At 42.8% G+C, this 13,961-nt stretch overlaps 2 long non-coding RNA genes across 2 annotated transcripts in view; both read left to right on the top strand.

The window, feature by feature from the left end:
* Positions 1–13,961, top strand: part of LOC310908424 — a 166,665-nt gene that overhangs the window by 41,257 nt on the left and 111,447 nt on the right. The gene's annotated exons all lie outside the window — the stretch shown is intronic.
* LOC310908091 lies at positions 4,661–6,332 on the top strand. The gene is made up of 3 exons (XR_014589778.1): positions 4,661–4,781; positions 5,376–5,511; positions 6,181–6,332. It is a non-coding gene; the product is annotated as an uncharacterized lncRNA (long non-coding RNA).

Raw genomic sequence — 13,961 nt, 5'->3', positions numbered from 1 at the left:
TTGTCTGCATTGCTGATGGCCATCTAAGGACAATAGTCAGGCAGACCTTTGCTCTGAGGGCCTTGTCTTGACCCTGTCTGAGGACCCAGTCTCATTAAGGGTCCATAATTCTGACTTAATGCTGGAAGGTGCCAGGATCTCTGACCAGTGTGAAATCTCTGGAGCTGCCCTCAGACATCTGCTATAGGTCTTCAGCATAAAGATTTTACCTAATGCAGCTGAGCCTCCCCATGCTCTGGTAGCTGCAGTGAGGAGGAAGCCGAGCATCAGTTAGAGATGTTGAGGAGCTCTTTATATCCACTGCAGCGCTGCTGTAGCTCCATGCAAGACCCAAATAGCATGACCTGACATGTGCTCTTTCATTGTCCTGAAAAATTAGACCTTTTCCATTTACATATCAGGAATATTCTAAGCTGCAGTAAGGGTAAGGGTCTTGCATCTGTATCAACCTTTTATGGCAGGCTGCTGGCACCAGCCAGCTGCCACCATTGTGCTGCTCCTCCCCACTGCTCTGGAAGGTGCTATTCTGGGCTCACATGCAAAGACATGTTCTGCTGTAATGGTGAAATACTGCTTCCAAGGATGAAATAATAATGCAAAGTACCCCTGTGCTTGCTGCTTCAGCTTATGTGTCATCCTTCAGCTCAGCCCACACCACCCATAGGCCCCCATGCTGCATTGGAAGCCACAGAGGGACCCATGGTGGCCCTGGGATCCCCACTGCCTTCTCACGGGAAGGGGTCTCTCATGGGGGCCTGGGTCAGGAGGAAAGGTCTGAGGAGCAGTCACAGTGTGCCAGACACTTGGGCTGCACTAAGGACATCCAGGTTGTATTGATCTAACAGAATCCCACAGAATTCTGAAGATCCTAAATACAGGAGAGACATCAGGGCCTTGGTCAGCCTCAGTCTCCAGTTGCACATACTTTGCTTGCAGTCATGCTACAAAGTGCATGCATCCAGAAAGCCAGAAAGCCCCTGTAACACCAGATAAGTTCCCAGGATGGGAATAACCTTTCTATAAAAGAGAGAAACAGCTCAGTGAGAACCTGCAAGTCTAGCCTCATGAACAGCTTAGAGCAATAGTGATAGAACGAGCATCTTGAACATGTTGGTGTCCTGGCAATACCAACAGGGGCCAGAATGTCTGGGACCTCCAAGATCCATGTTCATGAACACCTTGCTGCTACAACTGTTCTACTCACAGAACAGGTGCTATTGTGTGGAAGCCCTGTGCCACTTTGCTTGTCCAGGAAAAGTTACCCAGTCCCTTGCCACCCCGTAAGACACTTCATGTCACAATGTGTTGCCAGAGGGAGAAGATGGGACCTGGCTCACAGTTCTGGACCCCATGGAAATTTGGGAGTGCGTGGTCTGGGAGCTGCCTGGGAGCACAGGTGTTGCTGCAGTTCAGTACTGCAGCATGACTGAGGTAGAAGTACCTACTATTCATCTTTCAGAGACTTTGCATAAAGCTAGATGTATACGAAGGGGAAATGCAAATAAACCTATCAAGTCCTCTTCCTTCAGGGATTCCCACTTCCTAAATGCAGTGGGATATTGATTGATGGTCCGGGCTCCTTTTGAGCTAGAAAGAGAATACTGATCTCTGGGGCTTTCCATAAGAAATGCAGTACAGCTGGGCCAATTTTCTTTTAAAGGTACACGAGAGTGCCAGGATTGCTGCACACAAAGGATAATTTCTGCAGGCTCCACTGAGCATAAAAGAAAACAGCTACAATGCCTCTTTGGAAGAAAGGGAAAATATTTTGCTATGGATTTTTAATGCAGTTTATCACTGTAAAGAGATACACTGAAATATTAATGTATTATTCATAAGACTTTCATTTGCCATACAAAGAGTTAAATCCATCAGCAAAAGATGTCTTCACATAAGAATCTGCTTATCAGATTGTTTTCCTAGGTGAGAAGATAACAGAATACATTTTACCTGGTTATGCTCCCTTCATAAATCAAATCAATGAAATACTACTGACTCTGAAAGGTATTTAAATATAGTTTTGCCCACAGATGTAGGAGCAGAACTTTGGCAGAAGAACAAGTGACAGATTTAATTAGCATTCTGATTCAATGAAATAAATGGAATTGTCTGTCACAAAATGGTGTTTGTATCAAGAGGTTTTTATTGCAATATTTGTACTCAAGACCAAATGACTTACTGTTGCTGAAAAGTGATATCAGCAGCTTATTTTCTTCAATTTTTTAATATGATCTTGTAGGCAGGTTAAACAAATTAATGATGTCAGAACGTGGTCCTAGGGCATGCATGTAGTTTATATGTGTGGTAGCATGTGTGCCCTCATCTGTGCATCAATCCTGCTGTGACTGATACCAGTTCTCAGGTGCATAGTGGGGGAAAAATAAGTCAAATAATTACATCCTCCCATAGTGATTTGAACAGGGAAATTAAAACTTTCTTCAGAGCTATTGTTTAGGCATCTATAAGAAGGCATATGTGGCCTGCCTCCCCAAAAATCCTCTAATTTTCTGCATTAAATGTAGCAGCAAAGTTAGTTCAGAGGCTATAGCATCTTAAGTGCTTTTTAAAACATCTTTTTCTCTAAGTGCCAGCTCCATCTTTCAAAGGCTGCAATGCAGTAGGTGGCTAACAACATCCATCAGGCAGATCTAGTGGCACTGATGGGTTATTCATTTTGCATATGGTGTGTCCCAGCATCAAGTGACTCACATGTAGATTCAAATGTAAATTTAAAATTCCAGGCCTAATTTTGGTCAGCTGCAGCAAAAAAATGGGGACAGCCTGGCTTTTCACACTAACACATCAAGTCCTTGCTCCCAAAAGCTTCACTGGTAGGAGTGCCCAGGTAAGGAATTGGTTCATGGGGTGTGCTACTATCACTCAGTAGTACCAGTTCCAGCTAAGCTCTATGAAGTCCTGATAGGACATAAAGAAATACCCCCAGGCAGACTCCCCAGCATGTGGCTCTGACTTTGTGGCTGGCACTGGAATGACACTGTCAAGAAGGCAAAGAATCACCAAGGACAAGGACCTTGCAAATCTCTACCCCACGCGCTCTCCTCTAGTATCAATACTGTTTTGAATTGCTGGAAGGTGGAGTTCTCATCCAAGAAGCTATAAGAAAAGTGTTACAGTGATAAGTAGAACTGTTTGATTAGCTTCCTAGTAATAGATGAATGCATGGATTTGGTATTATATGTATATAAATACAGAACATGTGCAACATACAGAACTCTATATGCTATAAATAATCCGTTTACTTAGAGCTAACAGTGTGCACAGTGGTGTACGAAGGGCAACTCAGAGCATTTAGATTCGCTTTTGATTGACACTGTAAGCATGTGCCATGACTATCAAGACTTTGTTCACAGTCAGTGAATAGAAGAAGCAGGCATTTCTGGGGTCCCTTTCATCTTGCCCTAAAGTAGACCCCAAAAGTAGGGCATGCAAACTGCACCCCAGAAGTGCCTCTCTCTTCTTTGACTGCAAAGGGAACATAGGGTGACTGCAGTAAAGAGGTCAATGCCTAAGTTAAAGGTTTAAAAATAGAGGCGCTAAATTCCACCCATGTGGTTCGGATAAGGGAGACAAAGTGGAACAGGTCAGAAGACGTTTGATGTGTTCAGTCTGGTTGGTTACTTTTTAATATCACTGAGTCTGATTTCCAGTCACTGTAATTTCACAGAGCTGTCAGTAAAGGGATGATTAGGGTCCTAAATATGGAAGAAACTTTAATTAGCTATTGATACAGCAGGGCTTAGATCTGTGGAGATCAGAGTCCCTTTGTGCCAGAATCTGTGCTAGGAAGTGATGGGAAACAACACCAGTCTCCGCCAGTTTGTAGGCTGAACAATCAGGAGCAGAGAAGGGAAGAAATGCAGAGAGAAGTTGCTCCCTCACTACTTTTGAGTGGAAAGTCAGTGAAACACTGCACTGATGAGTGCAGTGAGAAGGGGTAGAGGTTTGAAAGAAATACATATCAAATTTTTTTCTGCCAGCCCTGCTGTGCACCTAGCAGATCTCAGGAAGGACCTGGCTTCTGGGAATTGACCTGCTTAAGGCTTCCTGGGGCAAAAGCAGTGTAAAAAGCCCCCTTAACCATGCTAAGATATGGCACTGGAGGCAATGTGACCACATACTGTGGAAGAGAATGAGATTAATGTGAGCAGGAGATGTGGCATGAGCAGGGCCTGGCAAACAGCATGAAGTAACACAAAGGCCAGAGCGAGGAAGGTTTCTAGGGCTGAACTATGCCATGCCATGAGGACCAGGTATGACAGTGGAGTGAAATTGCTTACAGAAAACACAAGCACACTGAGTCAAACACAGGACACTGTGAACCTGACGCACCTGACACCTCTGGGTACGTAGAGGTCTGGTGTGATCAGATCAATGTGAAACAAAAGCAGTTTTGGTACCAGCACTTTGGGCTGGGCTGGAGAAGGGTGAAGGGAGAATGTTACAGAGGAACAAAGTAGCGGCACTTGGTTGAGTGAGAGGCTGCATTTTCAGGCAAGGTTTGGGCATGATAATGTTGACTCTGAAAGCCAGAAGGAGAGCAAATGCACACACACTGGTGGAGAAGCCTCTACACTTCTGACAGCGCTTCTGAATGTCCTAGGAAGTCTTCAGTTCAAAGCTCAAGTGGAGCTGGAAGGTGCTTGGCTGCAGTGTCATGTGGCTGAAGTCTCCATCCTGCTCTCAGAGCTGTCACTACCCCTGGCATCCCTGACTTACCCACCACCACCAGGAGGGACCAGCACTCATCCTCATCACCCTAGGTCTGTACTCCTGCTGAGGCTGTGGAGTGCTGTTCAAAATCCAGTGTCTGCTTGGAAATAAAAATAAATAGAGTAATGTCAGCAGAGCAAGCTCCAGGAGACACACATGGGAATGAGCCCTGTCTAGGAAAAGTGTACAGAAAGACCCTTTGGTAGAGTGGGGTATTCAGTGTTGGTATCCCACATCCTGAGCCAACAGTGTAATCATTAGCACCACAATAAAATAGAGGTATTAACAGTGTTTTCTTAATGGGACCATTACTTGGTGTGGCTTTTTAAATGGCTGAAAGGAAGATGAAATACATGGGATCTGTTTGGAATAGGTAATTGTTTTTTAAGTCTTGTTTTGGTGAAAATCTAGCATTCAATCCAGTTTGTAGTTTCTTCTTCTGATTTTTTTCATTCAGTTGTAGAACAAAAAAAGCCAACACTCCTATTATTTGCACAGCCCTAAATTCTACCCTCCATATGCCTCAGAAAAAATATAGCTTAAGAGCTTGTTTGATCCCTTTCAAATCCCCAACAGTTGCTGTCCGCAATAGGGTCTTCTGGATATGTATGAAGTGACTAATTGTCTTTCATTTATTTTGCAAGGATGCCTCTATTGTTACATGAAGCTGCCATCTGTCCATCTTGGAGGCGAGAATCCCAGAAGATTTAAATCCTCAATGATTACACAGCTTCAGGTGCCTCTCTAAAGGACAAAGATTGGCCTACTTTCCTCCCTGTGGTATGCAGAGGTTTCTCTATCAAGCAGCTTTTGAGTGAAAGGCTCACCCTGAATGGCTAGATAGCAATTCACCTCCTCTGAGAAGGGGCTTTGTGAAGGACAGATTCATTCAGTCAGATGGCCAAATTTAGAATATCTGACAAATTTAGTTTTAGGTCAGCTGCTTCCTTTTTTTGTTTAGTTTCTTCTACCTCATCTCAAATCCTTTTCTTAAATAAACCAGATTGATTATCAAGCAATTTTTTCTTTTAAAACGAGAATTCAAAACACTTAATTTCAAAGACATCTAAGTAAGGTATTTCAGCTTACTAGGGATTTCCCTTCTTTTTTTAAAGTCAAGAGCAATTAGCTTAACTGGAACCACATTCATGAATAATATCCATTCCAACAGAAAGAGTGTTTTTCACCAAATATTACACATACATATGCACACACAAATCAAGCAAATCCCCAAAAGTGGTGCTTATATAAGACATATTTCCCTCCCTTCACTTCTTCATGGATGATTGCACTGTGGGATTTTTTTTTTTTTTTTTTTTTGCAAATGGGATAATAATTAGAAGTAGCCTTCATCTGAGTGCTTCCGTGACCTCTGCAGCCAGAACTAGAATAAGCAGAAATGTGGTTTGGAGTGACTGTTGAACACACCCTTCTGTGTGTATTTTACAGGCATTGGTGCAGACCCTAGGCTCTGATTAAAGCCTGAAGATTATTGGCTTAGCCTCCCAGCTCTCCAGGTTCAAGCAACCTAGTTATAGCCAACACCACCAATGCTTACCCTGCAGAATAAACTCCAACGTAAAAAATGAAGGGAAAGTCCCTCACAGGAGTAATCATGAGGTATCCAAGGGCATCCACAGGACACCAGCTTAAATCTGGCCTGGGCTGGCAGTGAGCAAAAAGGCAGCACGGTCTGACACCTGTCCCTGACAGCAAAGGGATTAGCTGTGTCAGCCTGGATGGCTGATGGGCCCAGCAGACAGCCCTGTGGCACCATCGACCCGGCTGGACCCTGATATCTCACCCTGTCCAGTGCCATCCAAAGCATCCTGCCATGGCCAGGCAGTGGGGTGCTCCGGACCTCAGGCCCTTATCTCTCATCTCAGCCTGGCCAAATGCAGATGCTGAAAGGTACGTGCGTGAAGTGGGGGGGAAAAAAGCAGAATAAAGCACCAGCAAAAGAACCCTTCATCAGGAAGATAAGGCAGACAGAGGATTGTAGGAAAACTTTAGTATTGCCTAGTGACAAATTATTATTCCCCAAGCATTAGTCCTGAAAAAGAACATTGCTATACTTTCACCTTGGTGAAGGAGCACATGCTGTAATTTATGAAAGCACAATCAGTACATTCAAACACAGGAACAAAAAGGTTGACTGGATTTGCTGATAAATTTTCAACTGAGACAGTGTAGAAATGAGAAAATTCACAAAATTCTGGCTGACTTAAATAAGTCAGTTCAACTACAGCCTTTAAAATGGACTTTGCTGAAGTCTGCCCTATAAATCAAGATCCAAATCACCCATATGCTTCTGCCAGAGCAGAATGGAAGGTCTAGAAGCAGAAAGCAGCACCTTCTGTGTGTTATAATGCTGAACTGGAGCAGCAAAGCCTGGCTCTCCCACTGCTGTACCATGCCAGCCCACGGGCATCAGCATGGCCATCCATGGCAGTGGAATAGACAGAGGCGCCCTAAGCTGTGCCACAGGGAAGAAATGATCAAGCTGCTTTAAATCCAGCCTAATCAAAAACTGTGTTTCATTAGAGGCCCAGAAGGTAGAGCATATACATGGGGTGCTCAGAGCAGATAGATTGGAGGAAGGCTGCTGATTCCTCCTCCAGCATTGTCCTGCTCCAGACATCTCACTCCTCCTCTGTGCCTCAATTTACTCATCTGGATGTAAGAATGCTTAGTTCCCTCTAAGGGTTACTGGCAGAGGGATTTCATATTTACACAGTGTTGAGGAAAGTGTTACAAAACACTTTTCAGTGAGCAGCTGGAATGGCATCTATTTCAGATTTGCTTATGTTCTCTCTTAGCCTTGTGGAGAGTTATAAAACAATTTAGCATTACCCATGACAGCTGGCAATGTTAAGCCAGTTCTTTTTTTTTCCCAGGTTGATCACAGAGCTTACAGGGATCCAAGGTAGAACAGGGCTCCAAGCTCTCTGAAATTACAGAGTTCAGACAGGTTCTGAGTCCCAGCCAGAGAGAAAGATCAAGCTCCAGCTCACAAAATGACAAACCAGTGCAGGGTTTTGAGCTCCTTCCAGAGCACAAGTCCTAACGTAATCACTTACATTGCTTTACTCTCAACCCACATGCTCACCGTTGTATAAGATCACTTGGAGGAACAGCACCCCAGATCTGGCATCCTAGACAAATTCAAAAGCACAGCTTTGGCCCTAAAAGGGCTGAAGGTTGTGCACTATTCCTCGTGCTTTAGCCATGCTCTTATCATAGAGACGTTTACTTGGCTCCCTGCAGAGAATATGACCAAGTTTCAATTTGAGATACTCAGTAAATGTGACAGTGCTAAACTTAAGGGATTTCAGCCAAGAATAAAAACTGACTCAAGCATGGCAGGAGAAAGAGAGAATGAAGGGAAGAAAGAAAACAAATTTATTGCCACAGCTGATCACATATGCTGTCTCAGAGGAGATGCTATGAAAGACATGCAACATCATTTGCACTAATTCGAAGGCCAGTGTCATTCCAACAGATAAATATTTTAGATTTCAACACACGTACTGTAGAGGTCATCAGCAAAAGGCCTAAACAGAGGAGCACATCATGAGTGGAAACAGCTGTTCACACTCTGGTTTTCCCTGTAGATAATATAAATGACACTGGTAAGTTGAGCACCCTTCAGAGAAACCTTTCAAATACAATTTAAAAGGCAGAAGGAGAGAAGAGGATGAATTCTAAGACAAAGAGCAAGTTCAGACATGAAAGTTTACTGTTACCTGGGAACATGTAGGCCAGAAGGGGTTACTGAGGCTGGTCTTTGGCAGGTACACTTCCAGCAATGGAAAATTAATGTTCTCCTTGGCATCTCCTACCTCTCTACAAGCCATTATTTCTGCCTGCTGCTGATCAGAACAGCCTGTGTCAGGTTTTCCCCTTGGCACAGCCTGTTCCATGTTTTCAATTTCCCTTCTGTAAAGCATTTCTATTCAGCTTCCTCAGCACTACTTCTCACCTAAATGCCAGTTACTAACCCCTTTTTTTGAATGATCTGTTTGGCAATTGACAGGGCTGTACCAGTAAAATGAGCTTCTCCCTGCCAAAGACAGCAATTGCTAACTCAGGACAGTTGTCATCTTTCAATGGGAATTCCACCAGCCTGCAGAGGAATCTTTGCCAGTCTCTGTGGATTACTCTTTCTTCTATTTTTTTCTGCTGGAAGACCAATATGTAAAGACTAATTTTAAATTGATTACTTGTTTTACAATCCAATTTTCAATTGAAATTAGTAGAATAGAAGTTATATGGCTCTCAGCTGGAATTTTCTGAAGGAAACACAACCACTTCAACTCTACAGATTGTTTCTAGCTAATCCTGTGGAGTAGATTGGGTTTTAAAAAGATTTGCCCAGCAAAATAAAGGATAGATGCCAAAGATTTGTCATATATATTTCTTGGTTACTTTTTTTGCCCAGAGTTCCAGCCTCCAACTGAACCTGTTGCTCCTTAAAAAACAATACACTGAAGTTGGGGATGAGGGGCAAAGTAGTCCATAAATGGTGATGGAAATAGGTATCAGACTAAACAAATTGCTGAATCAAGCCCCTACAGCTGTCTTGGCTCTATTCTTCACAAGACCCAACTGTTGTTCATTAGTTCTCTAGGCCTCTCTTAGAAAGACCTAAAAAAAGAAGCTGATGATGAAGGTGCATGGTGAGAACATGGAGCTTCTGCCCAGGCCTCCCTGTCTGGGAGGGGACTGGGGCTGCCCTGTCCTGCCAATAGCACTCACATAGCAGGCAGGGAGTGCTTTATAAAGCAGTGTTTGCTGAGCATCCATGGAGCATACTTGTGTGTCCAAAAAAAGGTCAGTGCTTATATGAGAACACATTCTCTCCTCTGAATCCCTCTTCCTCATTCATCACAACAGAAACACCAGAAAGCTGCCCTAAACACAGTGTTCTGCATGGCATGGGGCTGCCAGCTACTGCAGCTTTAGACATTGCAAAAGTGAAACCAAAAAAAAAGCCAGAGAAGTTGAACTGGCTGTAATTGGGAACGGAATCTAGGAAAGAGCTCCATGGAATAGTCTTGGATATCTGTTTTGGTAGTTAGAGTTTCCCCAGACGAGCAAGGTACCTTACTCCATGGACAGAGGAAGTTTTGTTTGTTTAATCAGCACTAGGAGAGATCACAAATATTTCTAAATAATGGAAAACCAGAAAAAATAAAACTGGAAGTATGAGGAATAACCATGTGATTCTTAGCGTTTGTCTAATCAGTTCTTAAGGAGAACAAATTAGGGCATTTGCATAATCTAATCCAACACTAAATGATCCTTAAAATCAGAGAGTTCTGGTCTATACAATGCAATTTCTTCCTTTTGCAGATTATGTATATTTCTTTGACTATTCTTTTCTTTTGAATTGTACATGTGGAGATCAGCTTATTCTTTTTCTCTCTGCTGCAATTGCTGGGAAAATATTCTGTTCTCTAAATTAAAAAATTAAAAATTCTGAATAGATGTTATCTGTGTGCCTTTTTACCTCCCACAAATGATGAAGAAAAATATATCAATTTATATTTATTTGTAGATACAGGTCTGCTTTGCAAATGGGGTGAATCAAGCATATGTTGCCTGCCTCAGCTGACAGCAGCTTGAGAAGCTGCAGTAAGCTGACCACTTTTCACCATGTGAAATTAGGTTGTTTGGACTGGATTAGATCAGATTTGCTCTGATCCATCTCGGCTGTTACTCACCACTTTGTGTTCTTTGAGATGGTTACAAAGATCTGATTGTTCATTTTTTTCCAGCCTGACAATTCAGCAGCTTGCTTTTCCCTTTGATTAGGTGTTAGCCTAGCCCCCTTTCAGTCTCATGGATGCTCACTGCTCTGCCACAATTCTATTGGAACAACTGAAAGCAGCTTTAAGGCTGTCTCAGCCAACTCCTTCACTATTTTGGGGCAGAATTCACCAGCAAAGACAATCTGGACACATGTAGTTTATCCAATTATTTTCTAACCTGTCATTTTCCTGTTCCAATTTGAGTTGCTATGGCTTTTTTCCTCCCATGTTGGTGTTATGTCAGTCAAACAAGCATTTCTTTTAATTTTACTTAAATATTGTCAGCTTCAGCGTACTGCCAAAACATCAGCAGTGTAATCCCACAGCCTAACACACCCAGGCCTCTAATGTGAACAGCTGATAGTCAGGTTGTTTGATGCTGAGACCCGAAATACAATCATGCATCAGTCATTTGAACTGTGAGCCTCCGACAGGGCTGTTGAAGCTAAACTTAATACCTGAGGTTCCTTGATTTTTTGTACACCTATAAAAGACTTCAAGAGCTCACAGAGTGCAATATGGCTAGATGGAAAGTTCAGAGGAGGTCATACTGGCAGCTTCTATCTGAAGCAGCTTGTCAGGGTCCAACAATCAAGCCCATCTAAGTTTTGCCATATTTAAGCCCTGAGAAAATCCAAATGTACAGCTATCATAACTAATCCCTTTACTTCTTCACTGACAATCTGTGTGCACTGTTTCTGCTGATCTTCCCCAGGGCAAGGGGGAAGGAAAGGGCACACATTTTTTTCCTGTCCACGGTACAAGGCATGCCTGCACCTCCTGTCTCTTAGCTGTGGGTTGTCTTTGCCCCTAGAGTTCTTCAGGCCATAAAGATTCCTGGAAAGATTGTTTTGAGAGCTCTTACTGCAATTTTCCTTCATGACCTTACATTATTACCTTGCAAATGTTTGGCACTTTCAGATTGCTCAAACCTGCAAGAAGATGAATACAAAATAGCACTCAGATATCACCAGTGTCTCTCTCTGTTACAGTTCTTGATTATCATTAGTACTGTTTTATCTGACTGACTTGCATTATAAGAGCACAAGCCTTATAATAAACAGGATCATAAACAAGACCCCCTTTTCCCATCAGAGTACTAAAAACATCTGTGAGAATATATCTTTTTCTCCCTCCCTCAGGGCTTTTAAATGAACTTGAAGCAGGGGAGCGTGTAACAAAGGCGGAGCTCGTGGAGAAATGAGAAAGGAGAACTGATCGTATGAGTTAACTCTAGGTATTAAGTGTGACTCCTAATTGTTTGAAAACCTTAAACACATTGACAGGAAGGTCACCTGAACTAACCCCGATTCTCATAATCAGATTCTCTTTAATTATTTGCAAAAATGGATTGGACATAAAAAAGAGACTAGCAGCCTTCTGGTTTGGGCTCTTGGTGTGATGGCTGTACAAAGCCACAGAGGTCTTTACCAGGGAAAGTCAGGGCACTCATAGCTTGCCGCCCATTTAAAATAGAGATTACAGATGTATAAGGTAAAACATGCTGAACAAGAGTAGGTAAGGAGAGAGGAGTACAACTGTGGAGCATCCCAATGGCATGGTCAAGGTGCACTATTTAGTCTAAGCCTGGACAGCAAGTGGTCAAGCACACAACTTTCTGTCCCCTGCACGAGCTGCTTTGGAAAGCAAGTACACAGTTGCCTCTTACCCTGGGGTCCCCTTCTCATTCTAAGAGGGAAGAACTATGTCCCAATTAGGGAACTGCAATCTTATAGACTCTCATTGCCAAAAGGGAGTGTCTCTGTTGATGACAGGGCTTTAGAGGTAACAGGGATGAGTCAGTTTATTCACTGGGATTTTTTTGAAGATGCATGAAACCATCAGTTATGATGTGGTCATATCTGCAGGCTCTAGGTTATAGCCAGGAGAGCTGAATAGGTTTTTTTAAAATAGATGTTTACTTCTTCTTCTGGCTTTATTAGCTAAGGACTATTGGTACATGGGGTTCTAATAAATTATTTTGGGTAAGTCCTAGTCTGCCTTGGGATTTTGGCCAACAAAAAGAGATACTGATCATGATAGTAATTGTTTCTACACAGAGGATTTTACACAGAAACTGTGAAATTAGTGGATTAAGATCCAGTAGGCATGAGCCTCAAGACTGTGCAGTTGAGAAAAGCACAAGGTTTTGTTTTTTTTTTCTTTCCACTCAGTGTAGTCATCCCTTTTGAGATCAGGCTTCTAACATTAAGCCATTTCTTTTTTCTGAAATAGTAGATAATTTTTTTTGGCATCATTCCTGCAATCCAAGGAAAAGAAAATCTTGTTGCCAGTATTCCGGCTGAATTAAAATGGGATTGGTACAAAAGTTAGACTGAAATAACCTATGCAGATAACTTGATCTGGCAGCAAATAAGGCGCTGTTTATAGCCACATTAAGAAGCGTGAGAATGCAGGGGTGGAGCTCCTCAGTGGGTTTTGTAGAGAAAGCAAGGAATGAAAGAGAAGGAGACTTGCCTCTTGCCAGCCTCAGGCAAAGAGTCAAGCTTGAGAGGGAACAGCCTAGAGGACAGAGCTGCTGAGAAACACCCAGCCTCCTGCACAAAGAAATGTGTTCCTCCTTCTTTCCCACAGCACAGCAATGCCTGTGAAAAATTACAGCATGTTGGCCACCGCACAACAATTTTAAAGCTGCATTCAACACACTTGTAATGTATTCAGCTGAGGGTTTTTTTCCTACCTAGTGGTGAGGGTTCTGAAAATCCTGAAAAGGACCTCAGAAGCTGTCTGCATTAATTCTCCTTTAAAGTTACATTTTTAGAAATAATTTATTTTTTAAACATACTTTGCCAGCACAAGTAGGGTTTGGAGCCTCTCTGGTCTGCCCACAGATATAAAAAGCCAAGCCCTGCCTCAAAAAATGCAAGGACTGAGGGAAATATAGGACATGAAAAGGGTTTGGAAAAATTTGCTACAGCCAAGTCTACATGATGCAAACATACATACTCACATGCAAAGGTGTAATTTTTCTCAGAAACAGATTTGAAACCAGGAGATAAAACTGGTGTGCCATGCCCTTACTTCCAAAAAGCCTGTCTACATGCCCTATGGAGAGAAATGAGAGAACCAGGATGTCACTTGCTTCCACGTGAGAACGTAGACATGTACATATGCACATGAACACACGAGAAAAAATAATATGCAAACATTTATATGTGTAAGCGTGTGCCTGTGTACATATTTATAGGTAGGCAGATATTTTTCAGTCCCCTGAGCTGTAAGTGAATGACTGGTTGCGATGCCTGAGGGCATCGGTGATTTTGAAAGGTAGGAGGAGCCTGGCAAAGCCGGCTGTTTGGAGATGGAGCTGGCAAAGGGGCAGCAGCAGCAGCAGGAGTAGGAGCTGCAGCCAGAGCTGTGCAAATTCCTCACTTGCATTCCTGTCTGGGCAGGGAG

Source organism: Zosterops lateralis (assembly GCF_965231275.1).
Source record: "Zosterops lateralis genome assembly, chromosome: 4".
Lineage (NCBI taxonomy): Eukaryota > Metazoa > Chordata > Aves > Passeriformes > Zosteropidae > Zosterops > Zosterops lateralis.
Note: the sequence above shows the minus strand (reverse complement) of the source record. Positions and strands in the feature narration are given on the sequence as shown.